General features: G+C 41.0%; 1 protein-coding gene across 1 annotated transcript in view; it reads right to left on the minus strand.

Annotated features, from left to right (window-relative positions):
* AMPD3 (adenosine monophosphate deaminase 3) overlaps positions 1–19,707 on the minus strand; it is an 89,167-nt gene extending 69,460 nt beyond the window's left edge. The window contains exon 1 of the mRNA XM_037839983.1: positions 19,687–19,707. The gene's annotated coding sequence lies outside the window, so the exon portion shown is untranslated. The remainder of the gene's footprint in view (positions 1–19,686) is intronic.
* Positions 19,708–20,948: the final 1,241 nt, after the last annotated feature.

Consider the following 20,948-nt stretch of genomic DNA (forward strand, 5'->3'; position numbering starts at 1 on the left):
TAAATTTTGAGTTGATTTTTGTATATGGTGTGAGGTAAGGATGCAATTTCATTCTTTTGCATGTGGATATCCAGTTGTCCAGGACCATTTGTTGAAAAGACTATTACTTCCCCCATTGAATTGTTTTGGTACTCTTGTTGAAAATCAACTGACTATAAATGTGAGGGTTTATTTCTGGACTTTATTTCTGTTCTGTTGATCTGTATGTCTATCCTTATGCCAGTATTACACAGCCTTGATTACTGTAGCTTTGAAGTAAGTTTTTAAATAGGTAAGTGTGAGTCCTCCAACTTTGTTCTTCTTTTTCAAAATTGCTTTGTCTATTCTAAATCCCTTGAATTCCCATGTGAATTACAGGATCAACTTGTCAATTTGTCCAAAAACTCATTTAGGTTTTTGGTAGATGTTCCCGTTTGCTAAAGCTGCCATTAGGCAAAATACCAGAAACGGATTGGCTTTTATAAATGGAACTTATTAGGTTACAAATTTACTGTTCTAAGTCCATAAAAGTGTAAAACTAAGGCATCAACAAGAGGATAACATCACTGAAGAGAGGCCAGTGGCATGTAGAACACCTCTGCAGCTGGGAAGTCATGTGACTTGCTTCTACTGGTCCCTTTGCTCACAGGTCCTGGTTTCAAAATGACTTTCTCCAAAATGTCTCCAGGTGTTTTCTCTCTTGGCATCTCTCTCTCAGCTCCTATGCATCCTTGCTTGTTCTCCCAGGGCATTTCCCTCTAAGCATCTGGGAGTCCTCTCTTAGCTTCCCTGGAGCAAACTCTGGGCTTCATCTCTTAGCTTAGCTTCTCCAATCATCTTTCTGTCTGCCTCTCCAAGCATCTGGGTCTGTGTTGGCCACTGAGCTTTCTTAAGGACCCCAGTAAACTAATCAAGACCCACCTTGAATGGGCAGGGTCACACCTCCATGGAATTAATCTAATGTAAAGTTCTCACCCCCAAATAAGTGGGTCACATGTCCATGGAAACAACATAATCAAAAGATCCCACCCACAATAGGTCTGCCCCCACAAGATTGCATTAAAGAACATTGCTTTTTATGGGGTACATAACAGCTTCAAACAAGCACAGTAGAGATTACTTTGAATCTATAGATCATTTGGGGGCATATTGTCATCTTAACAGTATTAAGTGTTCTAATTCATGAATATGGAAAATCTTTCCACTTATTTAGGTCTTCTTTCATTTCTTTCAGTAATAATGGTTTTCATGTACATGTATTGAACTTTTGTTAAATTTATTGCTTGTATATAGAAGTACAACTATACAAATGATTTTTGTATATTGATCTTGATTCCTGGTCTTGCTGAATTTGCTTATTAACTCTAAGAGGTTTCTTTTGTGTGTTGTGTATTCCTTTGGATTTTCTATACTCATGATCGTGTCATCTGCAAATAAAGGTAATTTTACTTGTTCCTTTCAAATCTGGTTGCCTTTTATTTCTTTTTCTTTCCTAACTCCCATGACTAGTACAATGTCAAATAGAAATGGCAAGAGCAAATATCCTTGTCTTGTTCCTGATCTTAGGGGGAAAACTTTCAGTCTTTCACCATTAAGTATGAAGTTAGCTGTGGGGTTTTTATAAATGCTTTTTATCAGATTGAGGAAATTTCCTTATACTCCTAGTTTGTGGAGTGCTTTTATCATGAAAGGGTGTTGGGTTTTGTCAAATGCTTTTCCTGAATCTATTGAAATGATCATGTGATTTTTGTCATTTATTCTATTAATATGATATATTACACTGATGGGTTTTGTATGTTGAACCAATCTTGCATTCCTGGGATAAATCCCTCTCTTACACATTGCTGGGATTGTTTCCTAGTATTTTATTGAGGATTTTTTTCATCTATCTTCATAAGAATTATTGGTCTGTAGTTTTCTTTGCTTATGATGTCTTATTCTGCATTAGTATCAGTTTACTACTAGCTTCAGAGAATAATTTAGGAAGTTTTTCCTCCTTTTATATTTTTGGAAATGTTTCTGAGGTATTGGTATTCTTCTTCTTTAAATGTTTGGTAGAATTCACCAGTGAAGCCATCTATTCTAGGTTTTTCTTTGTTGGAAGTTTTTTGATTACTATGGCAGTTTCTTTACTTATTATAGGTCTGTTCAGGTTTTCTATCTCTTCTTGAATGAGTTTTGGCAGTTTGTTTCTCTCTAGGCATTGGTCTATTTTTTCTATGTTATCTAATTTGTTGACATATAAGTGTTCATCATATTCCCTTCTAAACCTTTTTATTTCTCTAAGTTTGGTAGTACTCTCCCCACTTTCATTCCTGATTTTAGTAACTGAGTCTTCTCTGTTTTGTTCTTGATCATTCAAGGTAAAGGTTTGTCAATTTTGTTGATATTTTCAAAGAATCAACTTCAGGTTTTGTTGCTATTCTCTATTATTTTTCTATTTTTTATTTCATTTAACTTGCTCTAATCTTTATTAGTTTCTCCTCTGTTTGCTTGGGTTTAATTTGCCCCTCTTTTTCTAATTTCTTAAGGTGCAAGGTTAGATTATTGATTTGAGATCTTTCTTCTTATTTAATATAGTTTTACAGCTGTAATTTTCCCTTTAAGCACTGCTTTAGTTTCATCCCATTAATTTTGGTATGTCATGTTTTCATTTTCATTCACCTTGAATACTTCCCTTGTGATTTCTTCCTGACCCACTGATTTTGCAGAAGTGCATTCTTTAAGATCCACATATTTGTGAATTTACCAAATTTCCTTCCATTATTGATTTCTAATTTTGCTCCATTGTAGTCAGAGAACACAGTTTGTATTAGTTCAGTCTTTTTAAATTCATTGAGATTTGTTTTATGACCTAACATAGTCTATCTTGGAGAATGTTCCATGTACACTTAAGAAGAAGTGTTGGGTGGAGTGTTCTATTGCTATTTGTTAGATATCATTGGTTTATAGTGTTGTTCAAGTCTTCTATTTCCTTGTTGATCTTCTGCTTAGTTGTTCTACACGTAATTTAAAGTGGAGTCTTGAAGTCTTCAACTCTCATTGTTGAATTGCCCATTTCCTTTCAAGTCTGTCAGTTTATGTCCCTGAATTTTGAGGTTTTATTTTTAGATGCACATATGTTTATAATTTTTATATATTCTTATTGGATTAATTATTTTGTCATTATAAAAATATCCTTCTTTGTCTCTATTAAAATTTTTGTCTTAAAGTCTGCTTTGTATGATATCAGTATAGCTACTCCAGATTTATTTTACTGAAGTGGCTCTTTTGCTGTTTGCGTGGATATCTTTTTCCATTCTGTTACCTTCAATCAACCATTTGTGTCTTTGAACCTAATGGGTGTCTTTTGTAGACAGCATATAAATGTATCATCTTATTTTTTATCCATTCTGCCACTCTATAGCCAATTCTGAGCTCATCTTTTTTTCTTATAATACCCTAACAAATGCAGCCAATAGCAGCCAACACACACTACTAATGTTCTCCTTTTCGATTTCTTCTCTTAGAGTTGTAAACACTGGGTCTGCCTTCCAAATTAGATCAGGTGATAATTTTACAAATAGCCTGCCACTATATAATACATATTGATATATTTCCTATCGCCACCATCAGTTTTCCTCTTGACCTGCCACCAAACCTCTAAGCTGTTAGGGCAGTACCCTGCATTAGTCTAATATCTATGTTAGTCAGAATATGATAACATATACTGTGATAATAAATAAACCCCAACATCTAAATGGTTTAACAAAAAAAAAGACCTATTTCTCACGCAGGTTACCGCCCAGTGCAGGTAAGGTGGCTCTCCTGTGTGGCTGTCCTCCAAGAAATAACAGGCTGCTTACATCTGTCAACTTAGCCATTTCAGACATTTTCACTTCTGGAACCATGAAGAGGAGGGAGGGAAGTGACTGATACTGCAGAGGGGTTTATGGTCAGCTCCAAAAATGTCACATCTCATTTCTGCCCACATCTAGTTGCTCAATTGCAAGGGAGGATGGGAACTTTACAGGAACACTATAGTCTCCACCACAACCCTTTTACCGAAACATACCAGAATTTCACCTTTGAAAGGAGAGGAGGATGGCCATTTTATTTTTATGAATAAAATTTTATGATTACAGGATCTAAGATGGCAGCATAGAGAGGAGTGGAAGCTAGTTAGTCCCCTGGAACAACTAATTAGCAACCAGGAACAGCTAGTAAATAATCCAGAATAACTGCAGGGGGACAAACATGACCATCCACTCATTATACACCAACCTGAATTGGGAGGAATGCCTGAGATCGTAGCATAAAATCTGTAAATAAAAACTGCAGATAAGCCAGCAGCCACGTCCCCCTACAGCCCGAGCTGCAAAGCTCATGGAGCCAGAGAGCAGCTTTCTCCTAGGGAGCAAATATAGCACAGCTGAACTCCAACTGGGTTTTAATTAACAAGTGTGGACTGCTTGATATGAATCCCCAACAAGTAGAAAGAGGCTATGGGTGAAGACTGACCTTGGAGAGCCAGAGGGTGGCCATGGACTGTCCCTGTTTTGGCTCAGTGGAGAAAGCCTCAGCCATTTTCAGTTCCCAACACTCTGACCCAGACAAGGGTGGAGATAGCACAGGCAGAGAGAGATCATTGAAATGCTAATGACCTCTCCCTAGGGGGTCTATCTTCCCTAAGAGGAAAGGAGTGGGCCCCAGCTCTATTACCTGCCTTCCATTCAGAACCAGACCCCAGAGCCTGGGGGAAAACAGCCATGGGCCACACCTCCTTACACCAGTCTGGAGTTACAGGCTGACTGGTGCCACCTGCTGGGCAGAAAAGCACAGTGACCCAAGGCCTCACAGGGTGTACCAATTTTCTGAGACACACCCTCAGGGAAACCGGATACTGAATAGTTCTTCCTTCTGGAACCGGAGCCCATTATAGTCTGGGAAAACCTGATTGGGGTAACCAAGGAAACCATGCCTAGACAGCAGAAAACTACAACCTACACTAAAAGAAATGAAGCTATGGCCCAGTCAAAGGAACAAACTTACACTTCAACTGAGATACAGGAATTGAAACAACTAATACTAAGTCAATTCAAAAAGTTTAGGGAGGATATGGCAAAAGAGATGGACCATATAATGGAAACACTGGATGTACATAAGGTAGAAATTGAAAGTTCAAAAAACCAACTGGCAGAATCTATGGAAATGAAAGGCACAATACAAGAGATGAAAGACACAATGGAAACATACAACAGCAGATCTCAAGAGGCAGAAGAAAACACTCAGGAACTGGAGAACAAGAAACCTGAAAGCCTACACATGAAAGAACAGATAGAGGAAAGAATGGAAAAATATGAGCAACATCTCCTGGAACTTAAAGACAAAACTAAAATCAGGAATGTACATGTCATTGGTATTCCCAAAGAAGAAGAGAAGGGAAAAGGGGCAGAAGCAATCATAGAGGAAATAATCAATGAAAATTTACCATCTCTTAGGAAAGACATAAAATTATGGCTCCAAGAATCACAGCATACCCCAAACAGAATAAATTTGAACAGGCCCATGCCAAGACACTTGATAATCAGATTACCAAACATCAAAGATAAAGTGAGAATCCTGAAAGCAGCAAGAGAAAAGCAATCCATCACATAAAAAGGAAGCTTAATAAGACTACGTGCGGATTTCTCAATAGAAACCATGGAGGCAAGAAGGAAGTGGGGTGATATATTTAAGATACTGAGAGAGAAAAACCACGAACCAAGAATCCTACATCTGGCAAAACTGTCCTTCAAATGTGAGGGAGAGCTTAAAATATTCTCTGACAAACAGACAACGACAGAGTTTGTGAATAAGATATCTGCTCTACAGGAAACACTAAAGGAAGCACTGCAGACAGAAAGGAAAAGACAGGAGTGAAAGGTTTGGAACAAAAGTTTTGGGAGATAGTAGCACAGCAATGTAAGTACACTGAACAAAGATGACTGTGAGTATGGTTGAAAGTGGAAGGTTGGGATCATGTGGGACACCAGAACAAAAGACAAAGGATAAAGCCTGGGACTGTGTAACTCAAGGAAACCTAGGGTGCTCAACAATTGTAATAAAAGGGACAAATATGTTTTTACATGAGGTAGAACAAATGAATGTCAACATTGCAAGGTGTTAAAAATAGGGTGGGCTTGGAGGGAAAATACAATCAATGCAAACTAGAGACTATAATTAACAGAAACATTGTATTACGCTTCCTTTAATATAACAAAGGCAACATACCAAAGCTAAATGCATATGGGGTGGGGGTAGTGGAATAGGGGAAGGATATGGGACTCCTGGCATTGGTGACGTTGTCTGACTCTTTACTCTACCTTAGATTAATGCTATCTTTCCTTTTGTTACTTTCTAGCTGTCATGTTTTTTTGTTGTTGTTGTTTTATTTTTCTCTCTCTTTCTTTTTTTTCTTTTGTCTCTCTGCCTTCTTTGACTCTTCCTCCTTTTTGGGAAGAAATGGAGATGTCATTATATAGATAGTGGTGATGGTGCTGAATATATAAATACATGACTATACAGGGAACCAACGATTGTTTACCTAGAACAGAATGTATGGTGTGTGAGCAAAACCATCTTAAAAGAAAGGGGATGATGAAGAAAACTTGAGGGCACTATATTGAGTGAAATACGACAGGCACATAAAGGCAAATATTGCAGGATCTCACTGATATGAACTAATTATAATATGTAAACTCATAGACATAAAATATAAGTTACCAGGATATAGAATGAGGCTAAAGAAGGGGGAGTGTTTGCTTATTATGAGCAGAATGTTCAGCTAGGGTGAATTTAAACATTGGGAAATGGACAGAGGTGATGGTAGCATGTTGTGAGAATAACTAACAGTGCTGAAAGGTGTGTGAAAGTGGTGGAAAGGGGAAGCTCAGAGTCATGCCTGTCACCAGAAGGAAAGTTGGAGGTTAAAAGATGGGAATGTATAAAACAGTGAATCTTGTGGTGGACAATGTCTGTGATTAACTATACAAATACTAGAAATCTCTCTCAAGAACTAGAACAAATGTATGACACTATAACAAGAAGTTAATAATAGAGAGGCATATAGGAAAAAAATATATACCTATTGCAAACTATATACTACAGTTAGTAGTATTTTAACATTCTTTCATCAACAGTAACAAATGTACTATACCAAAACTATGAATCAATACTGAAGGGGACAGTGCTTAGGGGTATGGGAGGATTTGAATTTCCCTTTTTTGTCTTTATTTCTTTTCTGGAGTAATGAAAATGTCTAAAAATTGAAAAAAAAAACTAATTGTGGTGATGGATGCACAGCTGTATGATGGTATCATGGGCAATTGACTGTACACTTTGGATCTTTGGATAGATGTATGTAAACAATCGCAATTAAAATGTACATATATATATAAAATTTTATGAATACATTCTATCCAGAATACTAGGAGGCATCATGGCTAAGTGATGTGGATCTGGGTGCCAGACTGCCTGGGGTCAAATCTTGGACTTACTAATTAATTGCGTGACCTGAGGCATCATATTTAACCCTATAAACTTCAGTTTCCTCATCTGTAAAGTGGAGGGTCATAGTAGTTCCTTCCTCCTAGGTTTATTGTCAAGAGAAAATGAGCTGATCCATTTAAAGCAGCACAGTGGCATACAGTAAGCCTACAATATAAATGTTGCCTATTATTAATTAAAGAGCTGGAAAATAATGATGCAGGAAATAAAACCAAATAGGGAATATTATTGCTGTTGATGATATTTCCCTCTGCAGTGCCTGGTTGGAAATGTGCCTGCCTGGGGGCTCCAAGCATTGGCAGGAAAGTGCATAGTCAGACAGATGAGGTGCTAATGGGCCTATTTATATGAAACAGGCCTCTGGTAGTGGTATTAGCTCTCATAAGTGTGTGATCCAGGCCTGAGAATCATCTGAGTACTGAACGAGAAGAGGTTTAATTGAAGTGCAATTTAAATCTCAGGCAAAACTGGGTTCACAGGAGAGAGAGTGATGTTGGCTGCAAAAGAAGCTTGGACTGTACTTTGGCTGTCTCCGATGTTTCAAACCACACATCTCAGCAAACTCGAGTAGGGGACCACAGGGGAAACCAGCAATTGGCTCTTATTGCTGCTGTAGTTAAGAGGTGATGGTATAAGGGAAACCAAAGAGGTAAGGTAACTTGCCTGAGCTGTATGTGGTCAATCCAGTGTTTGAATTCAGGGTCTTCCTCTGAGGGGTGAGAGAATATAATGGTTAAAAGCATGGGTTCCAGTTGATTGAGTTCAACCCCAACTCTTCCTCTGAATTATACTAAGTTTTTAAAATTCACTAACACCTCCAAACCTTAGATTCTCCATCTGAAAGCTGAGATTTATGTCATTGTGTTGTATGTCCTGTAAAGGAGGAATACCCACAGCCACAAGCAAGCACAAACCCAGGAAGAAAATAAGGCTTAGAAAAGATGAAGAGGATCCTGTACTTCATGTTCACCTCAGGCTGGTCTTGATAGGAAGTCTAAACTCTGAAAGAGAGCGCTAGAGAAGGCAGAGCCAAAATGCAAAGACTAAAAGATCTTTTCTGCGTTGGCTTGTTTTGTTTTTGTTAGTTACTGGCATCAAGGAAATCTCTGTCATATCACTAGCTGTACACAAACCAAACAGACAGCTCAGAGACTAAATGCCAGAGTTAATACTCTAAAATGTTAAAATGTACCATGTGCAACAAAAAATTACAAACACGAAAAAATGCCAGGTCGGAAGCCAGAGGCACCAGAACAAGCTGGAACTCAACATGTGACGTTGTCAGGAGAGGTTCAGGACTATAGCTGGGAACCAGAGGGCATTAGGGCCATTTTAATGCCATGCTGGCTGCGGAGTCCAAAGGAAGTCCCTTGTGTCTTAAGGAGCTCATGCAGAGCCAGCTGTATCAAATGAAAAGAAACTCCTCAAAAATAAAGCCCGAGAAGATTTTCTGCTTTACTGTGAACCTTCAACAACTGCTGATGGAGAGACTAAGAATTCTACATTATTCACATTAAACCCGATTTTAAGAAAGCAAATCATTTCAATGTAGACAATGTGGCATGCACACTGCATGGGACACAGAAGAGAATTAAGAAAGAAAGCCAGGCTAAGACAAAAGAGGATGCCAACAAAATCAGGGCAGGGATGATTTCCTAGCCACAGCTGGCTATAGTTGTCACAGTTCCCTAAAGAAGAAGGATTGGTGTGGATACCTGAGAAACACTTCATCCTCTTTGTGGTTATCTGTGTATATACATTTGCTTAAGTCAGCTTGTTTAGTCTTTACCCCCTACTGTCAACACGGTCATTCTAGACTAACTTTCGTGTTGTCATTGAATTTACAGATTTCCAAGACAAAGCCCATCTCTGGATATGGTCATAAGATACCTGTTGTTATAGAAAGATGCCTAGGCCAGGTAGATTCCAACGGACAGTCATTGCTGAGATCCTAGTACCCAGATTAAGTAGACCAGGTAACTGCTCTCCCCAGGCCCCTTAGAGGCTGCAGAGCAAGCCTGAATGTTAGATGATAAGGCCTAAACAAGTCTCAGTGCTGTGTGGGTGCACCACACATTACATAAGCAGGATTAGGAAGCATGGCCTGGACTAATAATTGGGTCAGAGATGAAGGGACCCAAGAAACAAGTACTCAGATCACTGAGAGCATGAAATGGGAGCCTGTCAGCCAACTGTGCTTTTAAGTCAATAGGAATTTGTTGCTAGGAGATGCCAAGTCTCTACAAGATGACTGAGCAGTTTTCTTCTGTTCCCTCTTCCCTGAGGAGCTAAAGGAGGGGCAGTCACAGACCTGGTACTGCAGGCATGTAGGAAGGGAGGTGGGGGGGCCTCCGTGGAAGCCCCTAGACCCAAGGCCCCACAGGGTGCAGCCAGCTGTGCTCTCCATGGGCAGATGCTGCTTGCTCATTTCACCTTCATGTGGAGACTGCCCTGGGCTGTGTGCCAGGGCCATGCAGGGGATGCTGAGGCTTCAAAAGCTCAGCCTTTCCTATCTTTCCTTAATCATGTAAAAATTGTGGAGGAATTCTGTGGTTCCCTCTAGAGCTTCAAGTCATTAAGAAAGGAAATGTACTCAGGCACTCTGCTTCCTTCTTTGCTCTTTTCAAAAGGTTAGGTTTTTTTTCCTAAGTTATTTTTGTTGCTATTTTTGCTTTTGTTTTTTTTTTTTTTCCAAACCAAAAACTTCAATAACCACAGAGAAACACAAAGGAGAGGAAACTGTGATAGTCATTTCCCAGACTCCAGCACAAAACTCCTGGGGAAAATGCACATCTTAACATCTGCTCTGAACTCCAGACCACAGATTTTAGCTTTAACTTGGAGGCAAAATGGACTTCTTTCAAACTCTCTCTTTAAAAAGAGCCACAGATAAACATCCTGTGTGTTATTCCCTTGGACTCTCTACACAAAGGAGAGCTTGGAATCAGCATCAGGTGCTTTCCCTCGGACAGTCTGACTGCCCCCCCACACACAAACACCCTACCCCACAGCCATTCAGAATCCCACTCCTCATGGGTGCACCTGCTGGAGCTGACTGATCACATGGAAAACTACCAAACAAAGCTGGGAAGGAACATTGCATGGAAAGTTAAAGAATGTCACAAATGAAAAGCTGTGGTGCTTGGCGCAGAGGAACTGAGCAAAATCTTTGCAGAGTGTCACACACCACACTTTGACTGAGCTGCACCATGCTTTCCCCACCTCTTGGCCCCTCCCTCACCCTTACCTTTTAATTTCTGCTCACTGGCTGACCCTTTATAAAATTGCCAGACTGCCTGGAGATAGACAGAAGCTACTGAAGGGAGATTGATATCCTAATGTGTTCAAATATATTAATGAGGGTGAATTTAAAGGTGTAGGAATGAAGGTTCTCTGGTGGTGATTCCTAGACATAATTATAGGTGGGCTTAGCTTTCCCTTTACAATCATAAGTTTCATAAGAGCAAGCCTCAATAGGGGTGATGATTGTTTCTTAATGGGATTATAAGTATCAGAGCTGCTTTGAAGGCAAACAGTATTGAAAGGGGTTGTTTAAAGGCATGTATCCCACAGATCAGCACTACAAATACAGATGGGTGCTTACATGATATACTTCTAAGGTATGACACTGGTACAGAGAGTTGACCACAGACTGGTAGACGGGAAAAAATCTACCTATTACATGCTAGGGACTATAATTAATAGGAATACCTTACTAGTACCACAAAAATACTAGGGCTGAAAAAAACTATAGGATGTTTCAGGTCATGAGAATTGTTTAAAATGGAAAGTGATGAGGATTGTACAACTAAGAGATGATGTGAGTTATTGATTGCTTACATGGACAGAACATATGCTATGTGAACTTGGGAACCCCCTAAGTTGAGGCTTGCTCTTATGAAACTTATGATTGTAAAAGGAAAGCTAAGCCCACCTAGAATTATGTCTAGGAATCACCACCAGAGAACCTCTTTTGTTGCTCAGATGTGGACTTTCTCTAAGCCCAACTCTGCAAATAAATTTGTCACCCTCCCCCCAATGTGGGACAGGACCCTCCAGATGAATGAGTCTCCCTGATGATGTGGGACACGGATTCCAGGTATGAGTTTGATCCTGGCATCAAGGGGTTGAGAACACCTTTTTGACCGAAAGAGGGAAAAGAAAAGCAACAAAATAAGGTTTCAGTGGTTAAGAGATTTTAAATAGCGTCAAGAGGCTGTCCTGGAGATTACTCCTATGCAGACTTCAGCTAGATATGACAAATGGCCATAGTATGAGAGGCTCAAATCAACAGTAGTCCCCCAAACCCCAAAGAATACCAGGATCCCTATCTGAGACTCTACAAAAGTTTCACTCGCTAAGTTTATTCTTCAGAAACTTAAATCATCCAGAGAACTCCTATGCCAGCTAAGTCCCGAAACCCAGAGGCAATAGCCTCTTAAGAACATCAACCAAATGTGTCCCATTTTCCCATAATGTCAACACCCCTTTTCAACATGAACAAGCTAGTGTGGTCACTGCCTAGACATCCCTGAAGATTGGAAAAGTGACTAAGTAGGGGTAGCAGCAGACAAGATAGAATTTAACAGGATTATGAATACTGAATCTCTGTATAATTTTCTTTTTCTTATTTGCTAGGGCTTTAGAATAGTTAGAAGGAAAGCACTGAAATGGTGGAACTGTAACCCATAGCATTCTTTGAAATTTGCTCTATAGCTACTTGTTAAATTGTAATTTAGAAGCTATCACCTTTTGTATGTATGTTATATTTCACAATAAGGAAATAACTGAAACTATGGTACTCTAACCCATAAAATTTTTGAAAATTTCTTATATAACTACTTGTTAAATTGCACTTTGAAAGTTATCACCTTTTGCATATATGTTTTATTTCACAATAAGGAAATAACTGAAACTGTGGAAATGTAACCCATAATATTCTTTGAAATTTGCTAACTACTTGTCAAATTGCACTCAGAAAATTTTCACTTCTATGTAAATATGTTATATTCCACAATAAAAACTCAATGAAGAGGAATGGAAGAAGATGGTGGCGTAGAGAGGAGTGGAAGTTAGTTATTCCCCCTGGACCACTAATAAACAACCAGGAACAACTAGAAAATGATCTAGAATAATTGCTGGGAGACTAGCGTGACTGTCCACACATTGTACACCAATCTGGATTGGGAGAAATGCCTGAAATCACAGCATGGAATATGTGAGTAGAAACTGTGAATCTTAGCTGGGACCCCCCCTCCCCCATGGCAGCCCAAACTGCAAAGCCTCACTGTGATAGAGAGCAGCACTCTCTGAACAAGCGACTATACCTCAGTTCAGCTCCAATTTGGGTTTTAATTGGCAAATGTGGACTGATCAATGCAAGCTGCAAATCCCCAACAAGCAGACAGAGGCTTTTAGTGACAACTCACTTTGAAGAGCCAGGGGACTTCTCTGTCACAGGAAGGGGAGCCCAGAGGACTGAGTGCTATCTCTGGCCTACAGGTGAAACTGGGGGCCATGGACTGACCCTGAAGGGGGGCTTTCTGTCCCTTTTTTCTCTCTCTCAACCTGAGCAGCTCAGTGGAGAAAACCTCAACCATTTTCAGCTCACAGCAATCTGACCCAGACAAGGGTGGAGATAGCAGAGTCAGAGAGACAAAGAACCTATTTATATGCAAATGAAAACTCCCTAGGGACATATCTTCCCTAAGAGGAAAGAGGTGGTGCCCAGATCTACTACCCGCCTTCCATTCAGAACCAGACCCCAGAGCCAGGGGGAAAGCAGCGATGGGCCACACCTCCTTACACCAGTCAGAAGTGACAGGCTGACAAGTGCCACCTGCTGGGCAGAAAATCACAGTGGCTTGAGGCCTCACAAGGCGAGTCATTCCTCTAAAACACACCCTCAGGAAAACTGGATACTGAATATTTCTTCCTTTTGGGACCTGAGCCTATTCTGGTCTGGGAAAACCTGATTGGAGTAACCAAGGAAACCAGATGCCTAGACAACAGGAAACTACAGCATACACTAAGAAAAATGAAGTTATGGCCCAGTCAAAGTGTGCCAGTTTGAATATATTGTGTCCCCCAAATGCCATTATCTTTGATGTAATCTTGTGTGGGCAGATGTTATCAGTGTTGATTAGATTGTAATTCTTTGTTTCTTTAGAATGTGCCCCACCCAGCTGTGGGTGTTGACTCTGACTGGATAATTTCCATGGAGGTGTTGCTCCGCCCATTCAGGGTGGGTCTAAGTTGATCAGTGGAGCCATATAAATGAGCCGACATAACAGAAGGAGCTCAGTGCAGCTGAGAGTGAACTTCTGAAGAGGAGCTATAGCCAAGAGGGACACTTTGAAGAAAGCACAGGAGCTGCAGATGAGAGACAGTTGGAAGACGGCCGTTGAAAGCAGACTTGCTCCAGAAAAGCTGAGAGAGGACAAATATCCCAAGTGCAACTAAGAGTGACATTTTTGAGGAACTGCAGCCTAGGGAGGAATGTCTTGGGAGAAAGCCATTTTGAAACCAGAACTTTGGAGCAGATGCCAGCCACGTGCCTTCCCAGCTAACAGAGGTTTTCCAGACACCATTGGCCATCCTCCAGTGAAGGTACCCGATTGCTGATATGTTACCTTGGACAGTTTATGGCCTTAAGACTGTAACTTTGTAACCAAATAAACCCCTTTTTATAAAAGCCAATCCATCTCTGGTGTTTTGCATTCCAGCAGCATTAGCAAACTAGAGCACAAAGGAACAAACTTACACTTCAACTGAGATACAGGAATTGAAACAATTAATACTAAGTCAATTCAAAAAGTTTAGGGAAGATATGGCAAAAGAGATAAAGGCTATAAAAAAACACTGGGTGTACATAAAGTAGAAATCAAAAGTTAGAAAAAACAACTAGCACAATCTATGGAAAAGAAAGGCACAACACAAGAGATGAAAGACACAATGGAAGCATACAACAGCAGATCTCAAGAGGCAGAAGAAAACACTCAGGAACTGGAGAACAAGAAACCTGAAAGCCTACACACAAAAGAACAGATAGAGAAAAGAATGGGAAAATATGAGCAACATCTCCAGGAACTTAAGGACAAAACAAAATGCAGGAATGTACGTGTCATTGGTGTCCAAGAAGGAGAAGAGAAGGGAAAAGGGGCAGAAGCAATAATAGAGGAAATAATCAATGAAAATTTCCTATCTCTTTTCAAAGACATAAGATTAGATCCAAGAAGCACAGCATTCCCCAAACAGAATAGATCTGAATAGGCCTACACCAAGACACTTAATAATCAGATTATCAAACGTCAAAGATAAAGAGAGAATTCTGAAAGCAGCAAGAGAAAAGCAATCCATCACATACAAAGGAAGCTTGATAAGGCTATTTGTGGATTTCTCAGCAGAAACCAAGGAGGCAAGAAGGAAGTGGGTGATATATTTAAGATACTGAAAGAGAAAAACCACCAACCAAGAATCCTATATCCAACAAAACTGTCCTTCAAATATGAGGGAGAGCTTAAATTATTCTCTGACAAACAGACAATGACAGAGTTTGTGAACAAGGTAACTGCTCTACAGGAAATACTAAAGGGAACACTATATACAGAAAGGAAAAGACAGGAGTGAGAGGTTTGGGAGATAGTAGCACAGCAATGCAAGTACACTTAACAAAGATGACTGTGAGTATGGTTGATAGAGGAAGGTTAGGAGCATGTGGGACACCAGAAGGAAAGAGGAAAGATAGAGACTGGGACTGTATAACTCAGTGAAACCTAGAGTGCTCAATGACTGTAATAAAAGGTACAAATATGTTTTTACATGAGGTAGAACAAATGAATGTCAACATTGCAAAGTGTTTAAAATAGGGTGGGATTGGCGGGGGGGGGAGGTACAATCAATGCAAACTAGAGACTATAATTAGCAGAAACATTGTATTACGTTTCCTTTAATATAACAAAGGCAATACACCAAAGCTAAATGAATATGGGGGGCAGGGAACATAAGGGAACAGTATGGGACTCTTGGCATTGGTGATATTGTCTGACTCTTTATTCTACATTAGTTTAACGCTATCTTTCCTTTTGGTGCTTCCTAGCTGTTACATTTCTCTTTCTCTCTCTCTCTCTCTCTCTCTATCTATCTATCTCTCTTTCTATTTTCTTTCTCTTTTGTCTGTCTGCCTTGTTTGACTCTTCCTCCTTCTTTGTGGAAGAAATGGAGATGTCCTTATTTAGATAGTGGCGATGGTGGCAAATACATGAATACGTGACTATACAGGGAACCATCAATTGTTTACTTAGGAATGTATGGTGTGTGAACAAAACCGTCTTAACAAAAATGGGTTGATGAAGAAATCTTGAGGACATTATATTGAGTGAAATAAGACAGACACATAAGGACAAATATTGCAGGGTCTCAATGATATGAACTAATTATAGTATGTAAACTCATAGACATGAAATATGTTACCATGATATAGAATAAGACTAAAGAATGGGGAGCATTTTCTTATTATAAGCAGAATGTTCAACTAGGGTGAACTTAAACATTTGGAAATGGACAGAGGTGATAGTAGCACATTGTGAGAATAACTAACAGTGCTGAATAGTGCGTGAATGTGGTGGAAAGGGTAAGCTCAGAGTCACGTATGTCACCAGAAGGAAAGTTGGAGGTTAAAAGATAGGAATGTATAAAACAGTGAATCTTGTGGTGGACAATGTCTGCAATTAACTGTACAGATATTAGAAATCCCTCTCATGAACTAGAACAAATGTATGACACTGTAAGTAGAAGTTGATAAGAGAGGAGCATCTAGGAAAAAATACACCTATTGCAAACTATATACTGCAGTTAGTAGTATTTTAACATTCTTTCATCAACAGTAACAAATGTACTATATCAATACTATGACTCAATAAAGGGGAGGTGGTAGGGGTAAGGGAAGATTTGAGTTTCCTTCATTTGTCTCTATTTCTTTTCTGGAGTAATGAAAATGTTCTAAAAATTGAATAAAAAGTTGTGGTGATGGATGCACAACTGTATGATGATACTATGGGCAATTGTACACTTTGAATCTTTGGATAATTGTATGGTATGTGAACAATCACAATAAAAAAAAAACTCAGTGAGGACAGAATAAAATTATTTTTATTCAATGTCTGAAAAAAAAATTGCCAGACTTTATGCAGTATTCTGGCCCAGAGCTCACAAAAGGAAGCAAAAGTTCAGAAGACATACCCGGCCGGAGCTGTCAGTTCTGCTCACATATCTCTGGGACATGTCCCTGCTCTCTGTGTAGCTTAACTGGTCACTCAATCATGTGCTGCACAGATATTCCAAACACTATGGTAGGTAGACATACAGAAGTGAACAAGACTGACAAGGTTCCACCTTTATAAAGTTAACTTTTTTAAGGGTGGTGTGAGATGATATGCAAGTAAACAGATAAATGAACAAAGTAATTTTAGATAATGATACCCACTGTTCTAGTTTGCTAATGCTGCTGGAATGCAAAACACCAGAGATGGGTTGGCTTTTATTAAAGGGGGTTTATTTGGTTACACAGTTACAGTCTTAAGGCCATAAAGTGTCCAAGGTAACACATCAGCAATCGGGTACCTTCACTGGAGGATGGCCAATGGTGTCCGGAAAACCTCTGTTAGCTGGGAAGGCACGTGGCTGGCATCTGCTCCAAAGTTCTGGTTTCAAAATGGCTTTCTCCCAAGACATTCCTCCCTAGGCTGCAGTTCCTCAAAAATGTCACTCTTAGTTGCACTTGGGATATTTGTCCTCTCTCAGCTTTTCTGGAGCAAGAGTCTGCTTTCAACGGCCATCTTCCAACTGTCTCTCATCTGCAGCTCCTGTGCTTTCTTCAAAGTGTCCCTCCTGGCTATAGCAGCTTGCTCTTTCTGTCTGATCTTATATAGTGCTCCAGTAATTTAATTCAGACCCACCCAATGGGCTGGCCAACACCTCCCTGGAAATTATCCAATCAGAGTCATCACCCACAATTGGGTGGGGCACATCTCCAAGGAAACACTCAAAGAATTACAGTCTAATTAACACTGATAGGTCCACCCATACAAGATTACATCAATGATAATGGCGTTTGGGGGGACATAATACATTCAAACTGGCACACCCACTATTAATTCTTTAAAACCCAAACAGAGCAGAGTGATGTCTTAGATAACAATTTGGGAGAAGGGGTGCCTAATCTAGATTAAGAAGCTCTCTTGGAAGTAAATCTGCGCTTACGTCTGGATGAGGAGGAGCTGTGGCTGCAGTGAGCAATCTGGGCAGAAGGAACAGCAAGTGCAAGGGTCCTGGGGTAGGAACAGGAGGATGACAGAGAGGCCAGTGTGGCTGAAGCCCATGAGGGAAGGGTGGGGGGTGGTACAAGAAGAGCTTGCAGAGGAGCAGAGGGCTCGGTAAGGACTTTGGGTTTTATTTTAAGAACAACAGGAAATCACCAGAGAATTTTAAACAACAGAATGGTATAACCTCATAGACATTTTTAATGGAGTCTTTTCAGCTACTATGTGGAAGGTAGATCAAGGGTGTGTGGGGAGTGGTGGAAGCAGAGGAACCAGTCAGGGGGTAACTGCAGTGGCCCGGGCAAAACACGATGGTGGCCTTGACAGGGATGGTCAGCGGTGGAAGTGGAGAGAAGTCGACACAGTATCGACGTCGTAGAGGCACTGGTGGCAGGGCTTGCTGATGTAGTAAATGAGAGAGGGGAAGGAAAGAGATGAATCCAGCATGATCTTGGATTTTTGCCTTAAACAACTGGATATGTTCCATTTATTTAGATGGAGCTCACTGAGGAGGAACAGGTTCAGGAGAAAGAATCAAGGGTTCCAGTTTACCCAAGTTAAGTTTACGGTGTCCGTTAGGCATCCAAATGGAGATAATCAGTAAGCAATTGAAATGTAGGGGAGATATCAGGGCTGGAGAGACATGTTTGGGAGTCATTGGCATAAAGATGGTATTTACAGCCCCAGGATTAGATGAGATTTACCAAGAGAAGAGGGCTGAAGAAGGAGCCACAGGCATTCTAGAAGAGGGGGAATTAGCAAAAGAGTGAGACAGACAAATCAGAAGAATGTGTTATCAGGCAGGTCAATAGAAGCACATTTTTCAAGAAGGGTGCAGTCAAGTGTCTGGAAAGCTGTGGAAGACTGAATAGTGACAGTGAAGTGACCATTAGATTTGGCAACATGGAAATAATGTGTGACCTTGACAAGAACAGTTTCAAAGTTCTGATGGATACAAAAGCCAGGATAGAATGTGTTGAACCTGTGACTGAGGCTTCCAGTTAAACCACATGTGATGTCTCCACCCCTTCCTGACACCACTGAAGTAAGAGGGAAAAAAAAGGAAGGAGCGCTAAAGAACAAAGAGAAGGGTGCAAAGGCAGCAGAGGACAAGACAAGTCAATAAATTGCTGGACCATCACAGAGGCAATGCGCGCGTGCATGCACACACACACACACACACACACACACACACTATGCCCCACATTTCCTCTCTCTAGATATGATTGATTTGAAACATGGTGTTCTGCTCAAAGATGACTTTGACAGGTGAGATCTGGCTATTTCCATGGCACTTCTGAAGCCAAAATAAAAAACACATCACTTTAGATTGACTACTGTGTAATAGACAACATACTGAAATGTAGAGTCAGGCACTGTGGGTCCACATCCCACCCCCACGTCTTATTCTGTGTTAATCACTTTCCCAAGTCACTGACCACCGCTCTAGACCTCATTTTCCTCATTTGCAAAATGTGGAGAGAGTGACAGTGCTAACAGCAGAGAAAAGTGAATGCAAATCCCAAGGATTTGGGAGAACAGCCTGAACTATGCCTGTGAAACTCAAGTTGTCTTATATTTTAATGCAAATTACACATTACATTCATACATGTATATTTACTTTAATGTAAACTTAGTGGGAAGAAGGATTCCCCTAAAATACTCATGTCAAATTGATGCTCCTGGAAGATGGTCCACATCTAACCTCACTTTGGTTTTATCCTCAGCATAGCATTGCATGCCCCGTTTTCAGAAGTCCAGGGCATGAACTCTAAGAAAACTCAACTCTTAAGAATGATCTTAACATTCTTTAAAACATCTCAAACTTCCACAAGCCCAGTCTCCATTCCACCAAACTAACCGTATTGATGTTATTAAGCTCCTCCGATCCCTGAACTGGGGTCAGGATTTCCAGGGGTTCTACTGCTGTCGTAGAAACTGTGAGCCCAGAGCAGACAGGGCGTTGAGGAGCCCATCTGCATGTTCCTTCAGGCCGTCCACACCCACCGCAAGTTCTCTGGAGGCTGCAGTTGAGGTTGAGGGAGATAGAGGGAGCGGAGGGGGCTGCAGACTCCCTGTTAGGCTGGAAAAGGAGAATCCACAGTGAGGGCACAATAGCCTGTGGTCTCCTCTTCTGGAGGCTTTAGTGGAAGCTGATAGTATTTAACCCTTACAGACTCCCCAATTCTGACCATACCTTACATGGTGGGCCCCTGGGGGAGTTCTTAGATAGAGGGGCGTGTGTGTGTGTGTGTGTGTGTGTGTGTGCGCGCACACACACACACGGAGGGGTTTCATCTTGGGTTGCCCTCCCAAGCACCAGTATCGAAGCTTCCTGACTATCTGAACAGATGGGCCAAAGAGCTCTCTCTCTTCTCCACGCCTTTGCAAATGCTGTTCCCTCTGCTTGGAATTTCCATCTTCCTGTCCCTCCCCCATCTGCTAGCAAGTCATTCGCTCTGTGAAAATGTCCTTGAGAGCCCCGCCCCCAGGCACGGGTGGACACTCTCTCCTCTGAGCCACCACACCCCCCCCACTCACTATAATTTTGTACAGTTCTCTAGTAAAGCACCAATTGCCCGACAAATCATCTACTTTCTTGTCCATCTCCCACCCCCCACACTTTGCGGCTTTGAGTTCCCTGTCGATGCCCAGCACAGAGCCTGGTACTAGAAGACCTCCATAAATGCTCTTTGTAAAGGAAGGAGCAAACATGTTAAAGATTAAAACAGGAGTGACAACTCACAGCAATGCCACAGAAGGCCGAGCTGCTATGATCCAGCCCACCAATTTTCCAAGGCCTCACGGGTGCCTCGCTCAATCCATAAAATACTGGGCCCCGGAGAGATCCCCTTCCTGCCACCCAAAATTGCCCTTTCCTGCAGCAATTATCTTCTGGAGCCTGAAGAGGAGGAAGCCTGAGGGTTGAAACTCCCTCTTGAAAGAACCCAGAGGATGTGAGCACCTGGGTTTGCGGGGCTCCCGGATTAACCCCCAGGGATGGTGAAGGAGTGCTCACCCACCTGCTGGGCAGTTTTCCCTGGGAGAGGCACAGCTCGCTTCTCTCCTGCCTCCCTGGAAGGGGAGGGACCATGCAGAGCCAAGCTGTGTGGACACCAGCAG

The sequence above is a fragment of the Choloepus didactylus genome, chromosome 6 (genome assembly GCF_015220235.1).
Source record: "Choloepus didactylus isolate mChoDid1 chromosome 6, mChoDid1.pri, whole genome shotgun sequence".
Taxonomy (NCBI): domain Eukaryota; kingdom Metazoa; phylum Chordata; class Mammalia; order Pilosa; family Megalonychidae; genus Choloepus; species Choloepus didactylus.